The sequence below is a fragment of the Schistocerca gregaria genome, chromosome X (genome assembly GCF_023897955.1).
Source record: "Schistocerca gregaria isolate iqSchGreg1 chromosome X, iqSchGreg1.2, whole genome shotgun sequence".
In the NCBI taxonomy this organism is placed as follows: Eukaryota; Metazoa; Arthropoda; class Insecta; order Orthoptera; family Acrididae; genus Schistocerca; species Schistocerca gregaria.
Genome location: NC_064931.1, coordinates 781,337,641 through 781,361,131, shown reverse-complemented (window position 1 = coordinate 781,361,131; position 23,491 = coordinate 781,337,641).

Sequence of the window (23,491 nt, the reverse complement as noted above, 5' to 3'; positions counted from 1 at the left end):
CAAGTGGTTCTCTTTTCACCAAAGGTCTCTTTAATTTTCCTGTAGGCAGTATCTATCTTACCCCTAGTGAGATAAGCCTCGACATCCTTACATTTGTCCTCTAGCCATCCCTGCTTAGCCATTTTGCACTTCCTGTCGATCTCATTTTTGAGACGTTTGTATTCCTTTTTGCCTGCTTCATTTACTGCATTTTTATATTTTCTCCTTTCATCAATGAAATTCAATATTTCTTCTGTTACCCACGGATTTCTACTAGCCCTCTTCTTTTTACCTACTTGATCCTCTGCTGCCTTCACTACTTCATCCCTGAAAGCTACCCATTCTTCTTCTACTGTATTTCTTTCCCCCATTCTTGTCAATTGTTCCCTTATGCTCTGTTTGAAACTCTGTACAACCTCTGGTTTAGTCAGTTTATCCAGGTCCCATCTCCTTAAATTCCCACCTTTTTGCAGCATCTTCAGTTTTAATCTACAGTTCATAACCAATAGATTGTGGTCAGAATCCACAGCTGCACCTGGAAATGTCTTACAATTTAAAACCTTGTTCCTAAATCTGTGTCTTACCATTACATAATCTATCTGAAACCTGTCAGTATCTCCAGGCTTCTTCCATGTATACAACCTTCTTTCATGATTCTTGAACCACGTGTTGGCTATGATTAAGTTATGCTCTGTGCAAAATTCTACCAGGCGGCTTCCTCTTTCATTTCTTAGCCCCAATCCATATTCACTTACTACGTTTCCTTCTCTCCCTTTTCCTACTGACGAATTCCAGTCACCAATGACTATTAAATTTTCGTCTCCCTTCACTATCTGAATAATTTCTTTTATTTCACATACTTTTCGTCACTTTCTTCGTCATCTGCAGAGCTAGTCGGCATATAAACTTGTACTACTGTCGTAGGCGTGGGCTTCGTATCCATCTTGGCCACAATAATGCGTTCACTATGCTGTTTGTAGTAGCTAACCCGCATTCCTATTTTCCTATTCATTATTAAACCTACTCTTGCATTACCCCTATTTGATTTTGTGTTTATAACCCTGTAGTCACCTGACCAGAAGTCTTGTTCCTCCTGCCACCGAACTTCACTAATTCCCACTATATCTAACTTTAACCTATCCATTTCCCTTTTTAAATTTTTAACCTACCTGCCCGATTAACGCATCTGACATTCCACGCTCCGATCCGTAGAACGCGTTTTCTGTCTCCTGGTAATGACATCCTATTGAGTCATTCCCGCCTTGAGATCCGAATGGGGGACTATTTTACCTCCGGAATATTTTAGCTAAGAGGACGCTATCATCATTTAACCATACAGTAAAGCTGCATACCCTCGGGAAAAATTACGGCTGTAGTTTCCCCTTGCTTTCAGCCGTTCGCAGTACCAGCACAGCAAGGCCGTTTTGGTTAGTGTTACAAGGCCATATCAGTCAATCATCCAGAGTGTTGCCCCTGCAACTACTGAAAAGGCTGCTGCCCCTCTTCAGGAACCACACGTTTGTCTGGCCTCTCAACAGATACCCCTCCGTTTGGTTGCACCTACGGTACGGCTATCTGTATCGCTGAGACACGCAACAAGCCTCCCCACCAACGGGAAGATCCATGGTTCATAGGGGGGGGGGGGGGGGGTTAAAATCATTACTATCCCCTAAATCAACTCTGCGGGACGGAAGGCATAGACCTTGAACAGTTTCAGGCTTCAGCTCGTGTTTCGGAGGAAGATTCAACACCGCACTTGTCAAATCTCTTTCATAATCAAATGGTTCATTTTCAAATCTCTTTCATAATCAAATGGTTCAAATGGCTCTGAGAACTATGGGACTTAACATCTGAGGTCATCAGTCCCCTAGAATTTAGAACTACTTAAACATAACTAACCTAAGGACATCACACACCTCCATGCCCGAGGCAGGATTCGAACCTGCGACCGTTGCGGTCGCACGGTTCCAGAATGAAGCGCCTAGAACCGCTCGACCACTCCGACCGGCTCTTTCATAATCCAAATGAGCAAAATATATTGAGCACAGTCAAGCACTGGCAACTGAAAACGAATATCCACATTTATGAGCGTTTAACAGTTTCGTTTCGTCTTATTGTTCTCAGTAATTACACGAAATGTAATTCCTTATTTATTTCCCTGTTTGCAGTGGTTAGTGCACTTAGTGACTGCACAGCAAACCAATATTTTTCACCGAAAGCAATTCAAAACTTACTCTCAAAACACTACTGAATATGATGATGATTAAGTCCCATATTCCTTGACAGAGTGTAGGGGAGCGATGCGGGAGACCCGCACCGCCGTACTAGGCAAGGAGGTAGTTTGCCATTGCCTTCCTCCGACCGTAATATGGATGAATAATGACGAAAAACACACAACACTACCCAGTCATCTCGAGGCAGGTGAAAATCCCTGACCCCGTCGGGAATCGAATCCGGGTCCTTTTGCTCGGGAAGGGAGAACGCTACCAGGAGACCACGAGCTGCGGAGTAATGACTATAGTATACTTCTACATTTCCTCGTCAATCATCCATAAAAACTTAGTCAAGTGGACAACCTCCTATTCCTTCAGAAACGCAATGACAGCACGAAAGGCTATGGCATTGGGGGGCCGCCGAGCGGTGGCGGAGGCGACTGTGACGTCGGGGTCGCAGCTTCTACTGCGCACACTGCCCTCGCTTTGTAACCGTAAGCCGACGTTCCACATCAAAAGGCCAGGATGAGAGGTATGTTATATAACACTGTACAGCGATGTAGCGGCTGGATGAAGCGTTGTTTAAATTGGACAGAGCAGGGACACGATAAGACGTATGCGTGACTGTGCGATTGTCACGTGCACCAGTGACGTTAAAATGAAATAGCTGAGGCCGCTGCATTAATCGTTAATCACTTTGAAAGCTCACGATCTTTTTTTGTTTTAAATATATGTGAAATGTTGTGGTGCTGTGAGAAAATAAATATTCTGACTGGTCCCTGTAGCTGTCTGCAAGAAGAAAGGTGTGCGGAGCCGGGGAGGGGGGGGGGGGGAGGGGTTACACGAAAGGGCACCTATCCCCTCCAGGGATCTGGGGTACAGAATAACTCATTACAGAATATTTGTTAATTTCTGGGAAGGATTGTGATTCTACTAGAACTCTTCTCATCACCAAGTGGAACGAGAAACGCTTTGGCATTTAGCAAGTTCGACGTAGCCTGGATTGTTCTGTTCTCTTGCTCTTGACAGCAAATACACCTATTACGTGTCTTGGAAGCGATTTCTGCGCTGTTCTTCCGTCATGATGGATATGAACCTTTACAGAACATTGCCGAAATAGGATTCCCATTGTTATCTCTGTCGCTTCTTCGTACATCCCCTATCAAGTTGAAAGAGGGGGCAGTTCAACACACGTCACAAAGTACACTACTGGCCATTAAAATTGCTACACCACGAAGATGACGTGCTACAGACGCGAAATTTAACCGACTGGAAGAAGATGCTGTGATATGCAAATGATTAGCTTTTCAGAGCATTCACACAAGGTTGGCGCTGGTGGCGACACCTACAACGTGCTGGCATGACGAAAGTTTCCAACCCATTTCTCATACACAAACAGCAGTTGACCGGCGTTGCCTCGTGAAACGTTGTTGTGATGCCTCGTGTAAGGAGGAGAAATGCGTACCATCATGTTTCCGACTTTGATAAAGGTCGGATTGTAGCCTATCGCGATCGCGGTTTATCGTATCGCGACACTCGTGTTCGCGTTGGTCGAGATCCAGTGACTGTTAGCAGAATATGAAATCGGTGGGTTGAGGAGGGTAATACGGAACTCCGTGCTGGATCCCAACGGCCTCGTATCACTAGCAGTCGAGATGACAGACATCGTATCCGCATGGCTGTAACGGATCTGCACAACCATCTGCACAAACAGTTCGACGACGTTTGCAGCAGCATGGACTATCAGCTCGGAGACCATGGCTGCGGTTACCCTTGACGCTGCATCACAGAGAGGAGCGCCTGCGATGGTGTACTCAACGACGAATCTGGGTGCACGAATGGCGAAACGTCATTTTTTCGGATGAATCCAGATTCTGTTTACAGCGTCATGGTGGTCGCATCCGTGTTTGGCGACATCGCGGTGAACGCACATTGGAAGCGTGTATTCGTCATCGTCATACTGGCGTATCACCTGCCGTGATGGTATGGGGTGCCATTGGTTACACGTCTCGGTCACCTCTTGTTCCCATTGACGGCACTTTGAACAGTGGACATTACATTTCAGATGTGTTCCGACCCGTGGATCTACCCTTAATTCGATCCCTGCGAAACCCTACATTTCAGCAGGATAACGCACGACTGCATGTTGCAGGTCCTGTACGGGCTTTTCTGGATACAGAAAATGTTCGACTGCTGCCCTAGCCAGCACATTCTCCAGATCTCTCATCACTTGAAAACGTCTGGTCAATGGTGGCCGAGCAACTGGCTCATCACAACACGCCAGTCACTACTCTTGATGAACTGTGGTATCGTGTTGAAGCTGCATGGGCGGCTGTACCTGTACACGCCATCCAAGCTCTGTTTGACTCAATGCCCAGGCGTATCAAGGCCGTTATTACAACCAGAGGTGGTTGTTCTGGGTACTGTTTTCTCAGGATCTATGCACCCAAATTGCATGAAAATGTAATCACATGTCAGTTCTAGTATAATATATTTGTCCAATGAATACCCATTTATCGTCTGCATTTCTTCTTGGTGTAGCAATTTTAATGGCCGGTAGTGTAAATTCGATCTCACTTACTCTTCCCTTGCTGCACAACTTAATCAAAACCGTAGTTTACCATTGTATATAGAGGATGATGACTCGCCAAACCATGTTGAAACTACACCGACGGCAGATCGGTTGTAGTTGTCTCTGACGGACACCGCCATGCTATACTGTAATGAGTTCATCAATACTCCATCCATGGACTCAAATGACTCAATCGAAAACAAGAGATACCATTTTCTAAGATAGGAGACACAAGAAATAATGTGTAACTTCAATGTTGAAGAGATGACATATGTAGGAGATGTGTCCTTCTACACAAAACGGGATGCAACAAAGAGCACCAAGCAGTCCTGTAGTTACGAATTACTCAATAAGATTTGCAGGGCTACACAATAACGTGTCAACTGGGGAGATGAATATGTTCTACCGGCCAACTTGAGGTTTTTTTAGGAATGCTTCCCAAATTCATCTAGTCGAACGCTTGTCCTGTGTTACACTCCACGCAAGCAACTTAAAAGATGTAACTTTCAAAACTTATCGAAGTCAACTTTTATTATGCCATTCAGCATCAAGAATACTTCAGTCCATTAACATGATCAAATTTCAAGTTTTTTTAGAAGAAAAGAGTGCTACAGGTAGTATCAAAGCTTTCAAAAGTTACCTTTTTCTCCACTGACAAGAGAATTAATCAGTGGAGTTTTTGCTGGCTATTACTGTTGACATAGATCAGAATTTCATCAAGCAATCGTCTTTTTTTCTATTTATAGCGTTTAATTTTCAGAATCAAACAAATATTACTTGTACATGAATAAAAGTTGTTATTGAATATTTTGTATTTCCTAACTCATTGGATACTCTGACTGTAAGGAAATGTTTTCAATTCCTTATTTCAAAAAGGTTGCATCCACACTCATATTAATAACATAAAAACTAATCGCTTTGCATGGGCTAGTGAACTATGCTTATCTTTTTAAGTATCAAAGTAGTTTACATTAAACAAATCGTTCGGTAACTGTTAAACTTTTGAGATATAATAAATTTCTTGCACGTCCTGCCAGACTTAGTTGTTGAGACACGCCAAGCCCCCGAACTTATAGAATGACTTTTGAAAAAAGGCGGTTTTATACTTTTGGCCCATGCTGGACAAATTTCTGCGAACGTCCATAGTCTAATATAATGTCAAGGTTACTTATGGGCCTGTAACATAGTAATTCTTAAATGTGAGAGCGTGCGAAAAGGACGGGGCAGTAGTGAGAGCTTACGAGGTCCAGAAAATCAAAGTAATAGTTGTATTCGTGAATCAGCGCAATGGGGGCTCCAGAGACGAGGTACGAACTGGCGATTCACCCACCAGGTAGGGTATTTATTTCCAGTAGAGGACTAACTGCTGTCCTTATGTGACGTGTTTACCGCGACACTTGGAGACGCGGCAGCCGAAAGCTGAACTGTTTACCTCACAAATACATCGCAGCTACTCTCCGATCTCTTCTCCATGCCGCGGGAGTGACGAGATATTAGAACTTCATCAATACGTTACGCACATGACAACTGAGTGGCTACCGCGGTGTTGCCCGTAAGGTTCAAATGGTTCTGACGACTATGCCACTCAACATCTGAGGTCATCAGTCCCCTAGAACTTAGAACTACTTAAACCTAACTAACCTAAGGACAGCACACACATCCATGCCCGATGCAGGATTCGAACCTGCGACCATAGCGTGCCCGTAAGGAAGTACTAGTTTTACGCTCTCATGACAATATCGCGTGATAAATCAACCGCCAGGACGATCTCGGAGATGGAGAGTCGCATGCCGCGTGGAACCACGATCTGGTTACAATCAGACCCGCTGACATCGTGCGTGTTAGCCATACAGGGCAGCTCCCGTGATATCTCGTGTAAAGCTCTGTATACAGAGCTTTAATCTCGTAAGCAACACCTTTGACCGCGGCCTGCGCACAAAGAGGCCAGCTGCGCAGCTCACATGTAGTGCTGTGTTGTCGTGTACATTTTCAGAATCTTCTCACTGTACCAGTTATCGGATCATTGCTATCGACTTGGACAGCTCTTCAGATGTAGCATTGGCATTAAAACATGCTTAGACCGTTATAATGAGTAGTACCAACCACAGTAATATAACATAGTAAATTGTATCCCTTAGGCACCGCTGGTTCTCTGGAACTTTCGTAGCTGAGCGTGTCTTTTCTCGGCAAGGGAAATTTTCTTGCTGTTACGTTCAGCCGGCCGGGGTGGCCGAGCGGTTCTAGGCGCCACAGTATGGAACCGCGCGGCCGCTACGGTCGCAGGTTCGAATCCTGCCTCGGGCATGGGTATGTGTGATGTCCTTAGGTTAGCTAGGTTTAAGTATTTCTAAGTTCTAGGGGACTGATGACCTCAGAAGTTACGTCCCATAATGCTCAGATCCATTTGATTTTTGTTACGTTCAACGATGCCCAAGGGCTAACGGCTACGCCAGAAGACGTGAAGGAATCGTCGTTCGTGCAAAACGAATGTGGTAGTTGCATCGCATCAAAACTATTTGAATAGTTGGCTAAAGTGATGAATTGTGAGTTTGGAACTATTTAGTCGATTGTTAGTGTAATAATGAATAACTATTCGGTTTATTCGCGAAGGGTAGGACGTAATTTCCTATGAAATCATTGGGCGAAACAGTATCATCGTTCTAGGTCAGATGCTTCCGCAGGCAGAACATATTATTCGAACAGTTATAAAAATACTACACGATCCAGCCATTGTAATTTGATCGCCATCTATGTTCAACATCAACGTGCTTTAACCACGCACAGACGGCTGGTGGCAACATTGGCAGTGGAGGGCATGAAAAGCGTGTTGCGGGACGAGGTTAACGGTGCAGTCATTGTCGTAGTGCAGGAATAGAGCGATTTATCTAGCGTCCGAAAGGGCATGATCATTGGCTTTTGAGCCAAGGATGGAAGCATTTCCGAAACGGCTAAGTTTGTAGGTTCACGTGCCGCCGTGGTTAAAGTATACCTTGCATGCAAACTGGTGCTATCCAAAACCGTCTGTGAGCCAACTGTGGTGCACCAAGGGCCATAGATGACAGGGGTGAACGACAGTTGTGGCGATGTGTTCGGGCGAATAAACATGTAAATGTTGACCAACTGACCACCCAGATGAACCAAGGGGCTACCAATAATATCTCCTCACTGACTATTCATATGTTGAAATATGTGTAAAATCTTATGGGACTTAACTGCTAAGGTCATCAGTCCCTAAGCTTACACCCTACTTAACCTAAATTATCTTAAGGACAAACACACATACCCATGCTCGAGGGAGGACTCGAATCTCCTCCGGGACCAGCCGCACAGTCCATGACCGCAACGCTTTACACGCCCTAGACCGCTCAGCTAATCCCGCGCGGCAATGACTATTCAGTGAACATTGCTGCGTATGGGCCTCTGCAGCAGAGGTAATGTTTATGCACTCTAGTAACTCAATCGGATGTCCACTTAGTGGGGACAGATGGCATTTTCAGGTAACTCACGTTTTATGCTCCACAGTCGCGAAACGTCTGAAAGCAAACACACTACAACAACCTTCGGAAGAGCCTAGGCTGCGTCATAGTCTGGGAAATGTTTTCGTGGCACTTCCTGGGCGATTTCGTTATTCTGGAAGGCACAATGGAGTAACTATCCTTGTCCACCCCTACGTGCAGTTTGTTTTTCCTCGGCACGATAGCGACTACCAGCGGGACAGTGAAACTTGTCACACTGCTCGCAGTGTACATGCGTGTACCAGTCTGCGTTTACCCTACTCCACTGTCACGAACCGCCCTCGGATTTAAATCTAATTGAGAATCTGTAGCACCAGCTCGACTGGGCTGTTCACGTCATGGGTCCTCAACCGAGAAACCTAGCGCAGCTGTCCACAGCACTGGAGTCAGTATGTCTCCACATCCCTCTCGGTACCTCTCTTCCTGCATGTCTCGCAGCAGTCCTTTGTGCTAAAGGTGGTTATTCAGGTTTTTGATAGGTGGTCACATTGACGTGACTGGACGGTGTATAACGTGAAAGACTGATTCGGGAAAGCAATACGGCATTGTCAAACTGTAGTGTTAAAACAGAATAAATTTACCTGTTAATGTGAGGCACGATCAAAAAGATTCAGTTTAAGGGCGTTGCTGCAGTTTATATGCAACGTAGCGCGAATCCGATGCGAGTATACAGGGTGTTACAAAATGATACGACCAAACTTTCAGGAAACATTCCTCACACACAGATAAAGAAAAGATGTTATGTGGACATGTGTCCGGAAACGCTTAATTTCCATGTTAGAGCTCATTTTAGTTTTGTCAGTATTTACTGTACTTCCTCGATTCACTGCCAGTTGGCCCAGTTGAAGGACGGTAATGTTGACTTCGGTGCTTGTGTTGACATGCGACTCATTGCTCTACAGTACTAGCATCAAGCACATCAGTACGTAGCATCAACAGGTTAGTGTTCATCACGGACGTGGTTTTGCAGTCAGTGCAATGTTTACAAATGCGGAGTTGGCAGATGCCCATTTGATGTATGGATTAGCACGGGGCAATAGCCGTGGCGCGGTACGTTTTTATCGAGACAGATTTCCAGAAAGAAGGTGTCCCGACAAGAAGCAGTTGATCGACGTCTTAGGGACCACGGAACATTCCAGCCTATGACTCGCGACTGGGGAAGACCTAGAAAGACGAGGATACCTGCAATGGACGAGGCAATTCTTCGTGCAGTTGACGATAACCCTAATGTCAGCGTAAGGGAAGTTGCTGCTGTACAAGGTAACGTTGACCGCGTCACTGTATAGAGAGTGCTACGGGAGAACCAGTTCTTTCCGTACCATGTACAGGGTGTGCAGACACTATCAGCAGCTGATTGGCCTCCACGGGTACACTTCTGCGAATTGTTCATCCAACAATGTGTCAATCCTCATTTCAGTGCAAATGTTCTCTTTACGGATGAGGCTTCATTCCAACGTGATCAAATTGTAAATTTTCGCAACATGTGTGGGCTGACGAGAATCCGCACGCAATTGTGCAATCACGTCATCAACACAGATTTTCTGTGAACGTTTGGGCAGGCATTGTTGGTGATGTCTTGATTGGGCCTCATGATTTCATACGGGATACTCTACCTGTGCTGCTAGAACATGTGTCTTTACAAGTACGACACAACATGTGGCTCATGCACGATGGAGCTCCTGCACATTTCAGTCGAAGTGTTCGTTCGCTTCTCAACAACAGATTCGGTGACCGATGGATTGGTAGAGGCGGACCAATTCCATGACCTCTACGCTCTCCTGACCTCAACCCTCTTGACTTTCGTTTATGGGGGCATTTGAAAGCTCTTGTCTACGCAACCCTGGTACCAAATGTAGAGACTCTTCGTGCTCGTATTGTGGACGGCTGTGATACAATACGTCATTCTCCAGGGCTGCATCAGCGCATCAGGGATTCCATGCGACGGAGGGTGGATGCATGTATCCTCGCTAACGGAGGACATTGTGATCATTTCCTGTAACATAGTGTTTGAAGTCACGCTGGTACGTTCTGTTGCTGTGTGTTTCAATTCCATGATTAATGTGATTTGAAGAGAAGTAATAAAATTTGCTCTAACATGGAAAGTAAGCGTTTCCGGACACATGTCCACATAACATATTTTCTTTCTTTGTGTGTGAGGAATGTTTCCTGAAAGTTTGGCCGTACCTTTTTGTAACACCCTGTATAAGCACCAACATGCAGGCAAGGTATTAGTGTGACATTCGTGTCTTTCAGACGTGCGTGTAGAAGAGTGGAATCGTGAACTCTGGCGACGTTATTACCAAATGCATCAAAATAGGACAAACGTGCTGTTAGGGCTATTATTGTCGTGGCTGCCGAAGGACAAACAACGGTAGACATCCATTGGAGATTGAAAAATGTATATAGGGCTGTATGTCGAAGACCACCATTGTGGAATGGTGTGACAAGAGGTGTTCCTGCTTCATGGTAACGCACGTTCCCATATCGCAAATGTCATAACGCAGAATTTATTTCAACTCAAATGGGAGACACTCGCCAACCATCTCTCTCCCTGCTTTTATCACGCCTTTGGTAACTTATAAAAGACATTGAAGGTCAACGGATTCTGTCAGTTGACTTTGTGCAGCTGACAGCTTCTTCACACAGCAGAGCTCAGTGTTTTACCAATCAGAAATCTTCATCTTGCTACATCGATCTGATGATTTCCTCAATGCTTACAGCGGTTTTGACACACTGACATACCAATTCTGTATTGTACGGACTTTGAAAGGATTTTTTTTCGCTCCTTATACAAGCATGTTTGGGTCTAGATATTGTTCAGACGTGTTGCGAGCTTCTTTTCATGCCCTATTAAAGAATAATAATAGTGTCGATTCGGGTAGGCGATCGACCTTGTCGAACAGCTTTGCTCAAATTATTTTGGCGTTGGAACCCTTTTGAAATACACATTTCCCAGAACTCCTGAAAATAGACGTTGACTGTGAATATTGTATCACAGACACAGACCTTTTGACTGCTCAGAGATATCACTAAACTCGCCCAAAAATGTAAACAACCATGCATGAGCAGCGTCTATTAGACCAGGAAGGAGGTACACGACTCGTGTTGTCTATAGTTCAACCATGCCTAGACGGTCAATACAGCGGTTCGATCGCGTCCGCATTGTTACTCTGTGCCAAGAAGGGCTCTCAACAAGGGAAGTATCCAGACGTCTCGGAGTGAACCAAAGCGATGTTGTTCGGCCATGGAGTAGACACAGAGAGACAGGAACTGTCGATGTCATGACTCGCTCAGGCCGCCCAAGGGCTACTACTGCAGTAGATAAACTCTACCTACGGATTATGGCTCGGCGGAACCCTGACAGCAACGTCATAATGTTGAATAATGTTTTTCGTGCAGCCACAGGACGTTGTGTTACGACTCAAACTGTGCGCAATAGGCTGCATGTTGCGCAGCTTCACCCCCACATCCATGACGAGGTCCATCTTTGCAACCGCAACACTATGCAGCACGGTACAGATGGGCCCAACAACATGATGAATGGACCACTCGGGATTGGCATAACTTTCTCTTCACCAATGAGTGTCGCATATGCCTTCAAGCAGACAATCGTCGGAGACGTGTTTGGAGGAAACCCGGTCATGCTGAACGCCTTAGACACACTGTCCAGCGAGTGCAGCAAGGTGGAGGTTCCTTGCAGCTTTGCGGTGGCGTTATGTGGGGCCGACGTACGCCACTGGTGGTCGTGGAAGGCGCCGTAACGGCTGTACGATACGTGAATGCCATCCTCAGACCGATAGTGCATCCATATCGGCAGAATATTGGCGAGGCATTCGTCTTCATTGGCGACAGTTCGCGCCCCTACCGTGCACATCTTATGAATGACTATCTTCAGGAGAACGACATCGCTCGACTAGAGTGGCCAGCATGTTCTCCAGAAATGAACCCTATCGGACATGCTCGGAATAGATTGAAAGGGCTGTTTATGGACGACGTGACCCACCAACCATTCAGAGGGATCGATGGCGAGTCACCATTGAGAAGTGGGACAATCTGGACCAACAGTGCCTTGATGAACTTGTGGATAGAATGCCACGACGAATACAAGCATGCATCAATACAAGAGGACGAGCTACTGGGTATTAGAGGTACGAATGTGTACAGCAATCTGGACCACCACCTCTGAAGGTCTCGCTGTATGGTGGTACAACATGCAATGTGCGGTTTTCAGGAGCAATAAAAAGGACGGAAACCATTTTTATGTTAATCTTTATTCCAATTTTCTGTCCAGGACCCGTAACTCTCGGAACCGAGGTGATTCAAAACTTTTTTTGATGAGTGTACTAAATATCTTACGGTGCCCTAAAATAAGGAAAAATCTGCTTTTATATTCATTCTTTATTTATAATCATTTAATGAAAATCATACAAAAATAGGTGCGTTATACACTACTGACTTCAACAACAATACATGATACAACACATAATAATACAACACACAAGAAAACTCTGTACTATTTCTACTGTAAATTGATAAATTTGTTTACATTTAATGAGAGGTGTGATGTTTTATTATTTATTTATTTATTTTTCGTAGTGTCACGCTTCATTGAAGAGATTTGGAGACACGTGGCAGGTTCAGCATCCAGTTTATTGTGGTACATTGTCTTTGAAGCAGCGTATGCTGAAAATCTCCTGTCAAACATATATGTTATTGGGAATGGGACAAGAACAGTCAGAGGCTGTGTGGCAAGTTGTGCATATTCATGACAAACACTGCATCAAAAATCATCAAATTACATTGTTTTGAACAATGACTCCATGTTTGAATCTGATGTCATTTCTAAAAAGGATTCATAAGTTCCGTTTGAGATTTTTTTTTTTTTTGGCTGGACGAATAGAAGTTATAAATATATTTTAGTGGTTTCAGATACATGTTCCAAATTCGCCTGGGTCCTAACTCTGAAAGCAAAGACTGAGAACGAAATTGAACAACCTGAAGAATTGCTGCAGAGGGGAACGAATGGGTGCCCTGACAACCCTTAAAATGATCATGATGCGAAATTTACAATAGGTATTTCAAATGGTAGTGGAGTGGTTTACACTACTTGACATTCTCCCACGTGAAAGTAAGTATTGTGGGATGTTTGAACAGAAAGACAAAAAACCGAATGTAGATACAATTTAATCTTCAAGGATCATGCAAATGACTAAAAATTCTCCCACAAATAATTCATGAATATAACTGAATTGTAATCATGCCACAAGAATGAGTGAGGCCTGTTGATGTTCCTGAAAATGAGCTTCTAAATACAGTCACTATCATATTAAAATAGTGGATTAGTGCAAGCAGAACTTCAATGTAGGAAATTTGGTGCATATTTCAAAATGAAAAACTGTGTCTGAGAAATTTTACCTGCCGACTGGTCAATGGAGACATTTACAGTTTCCAGACTGCAACGAACATACCAAAGAATTTGCGTCCTAAAGACAGTAAAAGTGAAGAAGTTGCTAGGAGTTCTTGCGCAGAACAATCACAGTGAACCTCTGAACCTGACACGTTTCTCCTAAAGCATATCAAAAGACATCAAGGGAACAAGGCTTTAATTAAATGGCTCAGTTTTCTCTGTACAATAGATAGGTGAATGCTTATGATTTCGTACAGAACTGGGTGCACAAACCTCACACAGTGCAGTAGCATAGCATGAGTGCTAGGACACGCATCAGAGATGGTGGTATTCTCGAGAAGAGACATAGGCAATGGACAACATATTGCAGCATTCACAGTTGATAAAGCAATGTATGCCAAACTTAAATTTGGTGCTGCAATAAATTTCTGGCAAGTTATGAATGTAGCTCTTCAGACACTATAGAAGCAATAGAAAAATCATATGGGATGTTTAAAAAAACAGCATCCAAACAGTGGTGTCAGCAGCTGCAGGTGCAGTGAAGTAGAAAGAAGTATGAGGAAGATGAGTAAAAACATCTAGGGCTTTACCAATACCTAAGACGCCTGTTGGAATTATCCCATTCCTGATTTCAGCGCTTGTGGAACTATCAGTTATTGGCTCTTCAGCTAAAGGAGTGGCACCCATAGCCCAAACCGTTAAGAAGGCACAAATCGTAGAAAAGCAACAACAGAAGGACAAGTGGCGTAATAGAATGTTGGAGGCTGTGGGTATCAAAAAAGTACAGTATTTAAACCTGCATGAGAAAGGACATGGACTATTAAAAAAAAAAAAACCTGCTAGCTATGCTACCCAACAGACCACTTACGAATACACGTCTACTTAAATTCGTCAACAAATTCAAAAGCCCAAGATTTAATGGAGTGTTTATGAGGAATACTTTGCCAAAAACAGTGTGGAAATCCAAAGAATGTGGGATTATAAATTTAGATGTTACAGGAAAATTTGGAACCCACTGGTTTGCGTATGTTAACAAAACGAAATAACATGTTTTGCTTTGTATTGTAATTTAAGCCTGCCTCAATAATTTTGCCAACAACCATGATTTCTACAATTTTCGATACTACCAAGACTTGGAGTCATATCTCTGCCTAATGTTCCTCCTGCCAGTTGCATAAAAACAGGCAGCATACACATCACTGTAGCATTTGAGGTTTAGAAGTGATGTCGTGTACTCTAACGTTAAAAACGCAAATTACTTTTTGGCAATAGATTTACGCCAGAGGAAATGTAGTATTGCACTGATCGGTCTTGAAACATACAATAGCATTTCTAACAATAAAGTGTACGATAAAGTAAACAATAAAGTATATCCAGTAAGTAGTGAAGTTGTGGTAATAGACCCTAGCTCATATGATATTGTCGAAGTAAATGCATTTATAAAATATTTGACTTACAGGTAAACGTTAATCCGTTTAAAACAGATATAAAAACGACAAAGCAGACGATAGACTTTAGCAAGGAAGGTTTCTCAAGGTGTCATGTTTTTGAGAATAATACTGATAAAATTTACAAGGTAGATCAACCAAGAGATATACTACCAGTTTGTATGATCCAAGTCGACTGTAATATCAAAACAACAGATTAATTCGTACGGTCTATGGATTGTTCCCTAAAATGGGAACATCAGTAGTAGAACCAATTATCTTCTACCCAAATTTCCATTGTTGCCAAATTTATTCAAGATGGCGGATTCAAGATGGCGGCGATAGATATGAAAATGTTGCAATGATGTCATGGAGGGAAGTTCAAATTTTGGCGGTAAAATAGGCCAACCAGACTACCTCCACTAACCTAAACTCCTACCCTCCCCCCTCCCAGCTGCTCCCCCAGAAAATGCCGAGAAGTTCAAATTCCAGCAGGACAATGTGCTCACCATGGCTACCTCTACTAACCCAAGAAAATGGCGGGAAAATAGGTCACTTGGGCCAGCTCCACTAACCTAAGTCATCTGACTGCCACCTCTTCCTAGGAATTGGCGGGAAAATGACTCAGCCTGTCCTGGATACGATGGATGTAAGTCTTTATTTAAACAGTCTTTACTTAAACAATTTGAAGCAGTAGCTCCATCCAGTGTGTTCACCATGAGGTCTGGAGTCTATCTGACATAGTACACAGTACCGCCACCAGAGTGCGCCATCGCCCCTCCCATGACATAATCTAAGATGGCGGTCTAGAGGGGGAAAATGGCACGAAAAGCATTCAGCCTGTGCTGGGCTGCTGGAGAGAGGAAGGAATGTACTTTATTTATTTTAGAACAATTTATTTAGGGACGGATTTGATGTAGTATATTTATTACACTGATACAAAACACTCACACTGATGTGGTTGAGGTCGCAGTAAATAGTCTACAGTAGTGCAAACTACTCGTAGATAATACAGTACACTGATGTACAGAGACGCAAATAACTCTTAAATTACAGAAATAATGAGATACACAGCATACACACCTGCAAACTACTCATAAAACACCAAAATAATGCAGTACATTCATGTGCAGATACGAAAACAACTCGTAAATTGTCAAAAAATAATGCATGTAAAAGGCTCTGCAAACACACTCACAATGCTTAATCTGCCAAAAATCATGCTCTGCAGAAACACTCATTGCAGGTAAAAAACACTTTCGAACTATCGTCAACCGCAACCTTTAGAGGTTCCAACGTGCACGCGTGCACTGCAGTGCCAGCCCGAGAGCGAGCCATCACTCTCACGCACTGCAGATGGCAGGTGAAAGTCGCGTTTACAGTTAGAGTTCTTCGAGTGTTATACTGATATCACATGTGTATGTAAATAAGCGACAAGTCACCCTCAGGGTCGCACGAGCATTTTACCGTTGCTGGCGCGAAAACTCTCTTCCTATGGATATTCACGTCACAGGTGGTGCTATAGAAATCAGTTCCAATGCTTCCCAGAAAAGCACAGGATCCATTTTTCCTAGTGATCCTAATGAGACATGCAAGATGCCTCTGGCCACGTACGTACTTACCCAGCCACCATGCATACCTGCCAGTCCAGCGCAAGCCTAATTGCCAAGCAAGAGATGTCTACCAAGCGACTCACCTGCACAGGGGCAGTTACATGCTCTCAATGTTATACTGGTATCTCGTGTCTATTTAAATAACAGCCAGGCCCCCTCTGGATGCACTATAGAAATTTTCTGCAATGCTTTCAGAAACTGTTAACGAAAATAGCCCAGAATAACACCAAATGCTTTCTCCCTCGCCATTCTAATGGGACAGCCTGTCCATTATTTATCAGTACCTTCTACGAATTGGTAAACTTTCACAGAAATAGTTAACCCTTGATTTTTTGTAGCTTTCGTGACGCCTCAGCTTGTCTGAAAGGAAGTTCCTGTCCTAACACGACCTGTTCACGAAAATAGCCCAGAATAACACCGATTGCACCCTTCCTGATGGTCCTAACGAGGCACCCCATCCACCATGTGTGGACATCGTTGGCCTGCTTTAAACAAACATCTCCGAAACACAAACGTTCTCACCGTTATGTAGAGACTCCTATGCCCCAGCACAAAGGATGTCTTGTGAATGAAAGGAGCATTGTAATTGGCTCTTACTGAATTTAGCCGCCAAAATACTGAGGCTGCCGGTGTGGAAACACTGTCCGTCTTTTTCTTCTACAGACGAGACTTTCAGCAGCAAAGAACTATTTTGTACAGATCGCCATATTGCACTGACAGCTAAACCCTGCAAAAGTGATCTACACATCGTCAAATACATCCCTCATATTCACTGTGCCGCTGTGCAACTCCGACGGAGGAAACTATCACCATAAATGAGGACCATAATTGCAGGTGCAGAAGAGCATGTCAGCCAGAGAAGCCAGCAAGCCGTGGACGACCCCTCATCCCGGGAGAACGCTATCAGTACTCCCAGCACAAACAGTAGTCATATTGAATCTTTCCAAATTTCTGCAGAGCATACACACGACACACGCGGTCCTGAAGGCAACTCAACGCAAACTGGGTATTAGTTCACCATTCACCCACCCAGGGGGAGCCTTGAACCAAATCGTCATAATCCATAAGCATTCTCGGACTCTCTGAACTGATGTACAAAGGATGGGCAAGCCCCAACTCGGAACATAGGCTTTACTGTTTCCAGCTCCGACCTGTTTGCTTACTGCCACACTTTCTACGGCCATCTCCAGGCTCACAAGACTATTGGGAACCAGACACATATTTATCAGTGTAACTACAATTAAATATTAGAACTGCTGCCATAGTCTGACACCTAGCAATGTACTGGACATGTCTCCTCTTTGCAACCGTGGTTCTCGAACGAATTTTAGTATCTATAACGCACATAATTTTCCGCGTAAAAAAAAAAAAAATACCTTTCATTCCCCTCACAGCTATCGATGTGCTGAATCTATAGGTCCCTCACGATAGGACATGCAGTAGCGACTACCAGACACTCGTACATATACCGTGAAGACTGTTGTACAAAGGCTAGATCGGTTCCTCTTGGCACAAAGGCGTCACTGCTTCTGGTCCCGACATATTTACTTGCTTTCTACACACATCTCCATACTCTTGGATTACAAGCCCACACGTATTTTCACATGGTTTGCCAGAACATTATACCATTTACCCGATGCTTCCCGATATCAAGCACATAACAGTATCGTACCGATCGCTCGCGCAACATAATTCTGAAGATATAGATTAGAAATAATTTCTCTACAAACCCCAAGGTGGAGCATGCTGTAAACCATTGAGTAACTAGAAACGTATCGCATCTGCGATGACCTTTACGTGAAAACTCGATGTCACATACGTCGGTGATAAAACAGATTCCTAATCATCCTTATAATTTACAAACTCAACTAAGGTGTTTGTCATGTCTAGAGAACCAGCGAACATGTCCTCCACCCGTCTTTCACCTGCTAGATGCACTCATCACGCGCCGCAATCGATGTTCTCTCAACCAAATAAAGATGGGAAATGTGAAGAAGCAGTTAATTGGACAATTTCCATTTTTTTGTTTTTTTTGTTTTTTGTTTTTTTGCCCTGAGGGGCAGAGCGGGCTGTTTTAGGGCTTGCTATTTGCCCTTTTCAGCCATGGGTTTATACAATTTATTTTTAAACTATTTTTACATTTGTCTTGCTACATTATGCAAGTTTCTTTTTGGTCATTATCAATTACAGAGGTCTTTAGATATTTTAAACAATTACAAAGGTTTTTAGATATTTTAACATTTACAGTGGGATTTTAGCATTTACAATGATATTTTAGCAGTTTTGTGATATTTTAACATATACAATGATATTTTAAACAATTGCTGTTAATATTAGATTACAGTTTCGATTTCTTTTCTTTTTTTAAAAAAATTTTTAGGTTTGTTTTACAATGCATTCGTTCTTGTCGTTAATAGTTAATAATTATGGATACCCTGTAGTATGTGTAAGTGCTTATTCTGCTATACATATGTATTTGTTTTACATTTCTTATTTGGCGTACAGAGCGAGGGAGGGGGAGTAGAGGGAGTTGGGTTAGCGGGCGAATGGGAGTAGAGGGAGTTGTTTTAGGTGTATTTTGGTGGTTCTTTGTGGCCCATGTTCTTGTGTACTTGGTGGTGTTAGTGTTTTATTCTTGGGTCCGTTCGTCCAGGTGTGGGTGGATGGTGGTGTTTGTTGTTAGTGGTGATAGGATTGGGGCGAGATCGGGGCACGTCTTCGCTGTGTTGTGTGGGAGGGTGTTGTGTACTTGAATTTGGGTTTCCTTTTGGTTCTGTGGTTAACTGTGATTAGGTCATCCATGTCCGGTCTTTTGTTTAGGATGTGGTTTCCGTATCTGGCTCTCATTTTGGCCAACCTTGTTTGTAGTGGCTCTATTCTGGCTGTCTCATATACTTCATTGCTTGGTGTTAGAAACGGTAGCTTTGCGATACTTCGTATTAGCCTGCGTTCTGTGCTGAACAGTCTTTTTGCAATCGGTGCATGTATGCCTCCCAGGGGGGCTGCAGCATACTCTAGCACTAGACGAATGAAAGTTTTGTAGGTATGAATTGCTGTTTGAGTATTGCAGCCATGGAAGCGTCCTTGCACTTGTCGTATTAGGTTTTGTCTGAGTCAGGTTTTGGTAAGGAGGTACGTCAGGTGGGTTTTCCAGTTGAGATGTTTGTCTAGGTGTACTCTGAGGTATCTAGCTGTGTCGTTTAGTTGTAGGGGGCTATCCCAGAGGCTTAGTCGGATGTCCTGTTCGTTCTGTTGTTTCTTTTTTGTTAAGTGTCTGTGTCTGAAGAGGACTGTCTGTGTCTTGGTTGGGTTTGGTCGTATCCTCCATTTTGCCATCCAGGTTTCTAGGCGGTGGAGGTATGTGGTCGTTTATCGTTGCAGTGTCGTTGTGCGTAGTTCTGTACACCAGTAAGCCGTGTCATCTGCATATAGTCCCATTTCTTCGAGTGGAGTCGTTACAGTAGGTATGTCAGCAGTGTCAAGTGTGTACAGTAGTGGGGACAAGATGCCACCTTGGGGGACGCCAGCTTGTGGAGTAAAGGCTTCTAAAACCTGATTGGCGACGTGCACCCTACAGGTCCGGTTGGTGATATATGTTTGGATTATCCTGACTACTTTGGGTGGGATGCCGATGCTGATTATTTTGAACAGCAGGCCCTAGTGCCATAGTTTGTCGAAGGCCCGTTCTATGTCCAGGAACACTGCGAGTGTACAGTGTCCCTGGTTGAACCCTTTCGTGATGCTGTCTGTCAGTTTAAGGAGAGGGTCATTAGTCGAGTGGTTGTGTCTGAATCCTGCTTGTGTGAGGGGGAGTAGGTTTTTCGTCTCGACGTAAGTCCTTATGCGGTCCGTTATTATTCGTTCATATGTTTTCCCTATCACGTCCAGTAGGGATATCGGTCTGTATGATTTTGGGCCTGTCCTGGGTTTGTCGGGTTTAGGTATCATGATAGTCTTGCTGGTCTTCCAGTTAGTCGGTATTGTCTCATTGTGTAGGCAGTAGTTAAAGATAAGGGATAGGATGGGAACTGTGACGTGGAGGGGGGCTTTTGTAGGTGAATACGTCTAATTTCATTCTGTCTGGGGGCGGAGTTGCGTCCTGAGAAGATTGCGTTCTCTATTTCTGCGTCTGTGATGTCTTTGGTCAGGGCCTGCTGTTCTTCGGTTTCAGTTGTTGGGGCGTTTATCAGGGTTCCTAGTTGCATGTCTACTTGTCGTCTGAATATGTCATCAAATCTGTTGTCGTTCGGGAATGAGTATACGTCTTGCAGTGTTTCATTAAAGGCTGTTGCTTGCTCGAGGGGGTCTGTTGAAGGTTCATTGTTTACTGTCAGGGTGTTGGTGTGTGTCTGGCGTTGCCCTGTGAGTGTTTTGAAGCTACTCCAGAACTTGCCCCCATTCCTGTAGTCCAGTCTGCTGCATGTGTCGTCCCATTGTCGTTGTCTGTGTTGAGATATTAGTCTCTTGATTTGGGCGTTTATTCTGTTCCATTGTCTTTTTAGGTCTGGATTGTTGTCTCGTCTCATCTGTCGCTGTAGTCGTTTCTTCTGTCTTATTAGTTCTATTGCTGCTTCTGGGATGGTGGGTTTCCAGTTTTCTACTAATTTAGTGGGGATTGCTTCCTGGACCGCTTTGGTGATAGCCGTTTCGAGTTTGTTGGTGATCAGATGTAAGTCTTCTTCGTCAGTGATTGTTATAGGAATGGATAGCTCCTGGTTGATAGTGTCCTGATATTTTTCCCAGTCTGCTCTATTGTACTGGCTTATTGTCCTTCTGTGGGGATGGGGCGGATGGAGGAGGTTGGCGGATGTGGAAAAGAGGATGGGTAGGTGGTCGCTTGTAATGGAGTCTCCGATTCGGAGTGGTTGGAGTAAATTGTGTAAGTCGGGGCTGTGTACGTTGTGTCCTGGGGCTGAGATACCTTGGTGTCCTATGAAAGTCGGTTCGTTTAGCTGGAGTCGGAGGGTCGCGTCTGTGGTCAGGAGGTCAAATAGTCTGCATCCGTTTCCGTTGTCTACTCTGTCGCCAAGTCTGTGGTGTCTGGCATTGAAGTCTCCTACTAGGATAGATCGAGGAAGTGAAGTAAAGTACTGAATGAACTGGACGTGTAGCGCAGTCGCTGGGGGGTTATACATGCACGCTATTTTGAGTGTTCGCCTGTTGTTGTCTTTTATATCAACCGAGATGGCTTCCGCGTTGTCAAAGGCGGCAGGGAGGGTGACCTCTTTCGCCGCAATTGTGTTGCTGACGTAGATGGCCACCCCTCCTCTGCCGTCCTGCCTGTCATTCATGTATGTATTATATTTTGGGAGATCACATTTGGCTCCGTCTTTGAGCCATGTTTCGGCGAAAGCAGCGACGTGTATGTTCTCTTGGTGGAGCATGTGCATTAGTATGGGGCGTTTGTTTTTTATTCCTTTCGTTTTTGCGAAAAGAAGGTTCAGGTGATTTACTTCTCTAGCCTCGTCCATGTTAGGGGGGGAGGGGGGGGAAGGTAAGGTGGGCGGGGTGTACTTTTCTACTTCCTTTTGTGTGTTTCGCGCTGGTTGTGGTGTTGTGGGTCTTGCGGTCGGGTGGGAGAGGGGGAGCGGGATCGTGGTGTGTGGTCGTGTTGTGGATGCCATTGTGTTTGGAGTCCCATCGGTCAGTTATTGTTATGTGTAGTGAGTTTCTCGCTTGTGTGGCGAACATGTCCTTCTGGAGGATTTCTTTGGACGCTCTGTCTATGGATCTTTTAACTTCCTCACGGCGGTCTTGGAATAAATCCAGCAGGACCGTTGTGAGGAGCCTGATGAGGTCGTCCTTGAGTACTACCTCTTCTGGGAAGATTTCTTCAGCTGGGAGGGGCGCTGGGCCATCCATTGTTTTGATGGGGGCCGTGGTTTCACAGCTGGTGGCTTTTACTGGGCGCTGGGGGCACTTGTAAGACAGTGCCAAGTGTTCCCGGCCGCAGTTGGAGCACTGTTGTTTCTCCATCTGTTTGCACTGGGAGAGGCTGTGGGCGCCTGCACATCGCGCGCACTTCACCTGCTCAGTGCATCTGGCTGTTGTGTGGCTGAATGTGAGGCACTTCCCGCACTGTGCCGGTTGTGGAGGGGGGTCATGTGGGGGTTCTGCTGTTCTTCTTTTGTAGTCTATAACCACGCCTTCCGCCAGCATTTTGTCCACTGTTTGCGGGTCGTGCATAATGACCCTGTATTTTTCAGTTGGAACGTTGTTTGCCTTGGAGGTGATTCTCCATGCAGTCTTTATTTTTAAACCCTGATTGCGGAGTTGTTCGATGACTGAGTCATCCTTGGTGTTACTGGGATTTTTTTGAGGACGACACTTAGGGATGGTTCTGGTTTGCGTCTGACTGTACCCCTTCCGTTGCGGGGTTTTTGTGGTCGCACTTCTGCCTCTGGGTAGCCTGACTCGCGTATCTTGCGGCGTAATTCAGCCTCTATATTCTTCATCTTAATGTCTAGGAAGGCCTTGTTGCCCTTGATTCTGTGGCCTCTGGTTACGGTAAGGTGTTCAATATTGTCTTTGATCTCCTGTCGGAGAAACCTGCGTATGAAGGAAGCTAGTTCTGGTTGAGTGCATTCCGCTGGAAGCCGCGTAATGACATACTTGGTGACATGGAAGTTGCTGAGGGGCTCTGAGTAATTGTTGGGGCTGCTTCGTCCCGACGAGTTCGCACTGGAATGGGAGTGGGGTCTGTAACTTCCGTCAGGCGATTCCGGTGAGTTGCCGTTGTCATGGGGCGGTGCTGGGTGCTGGTGT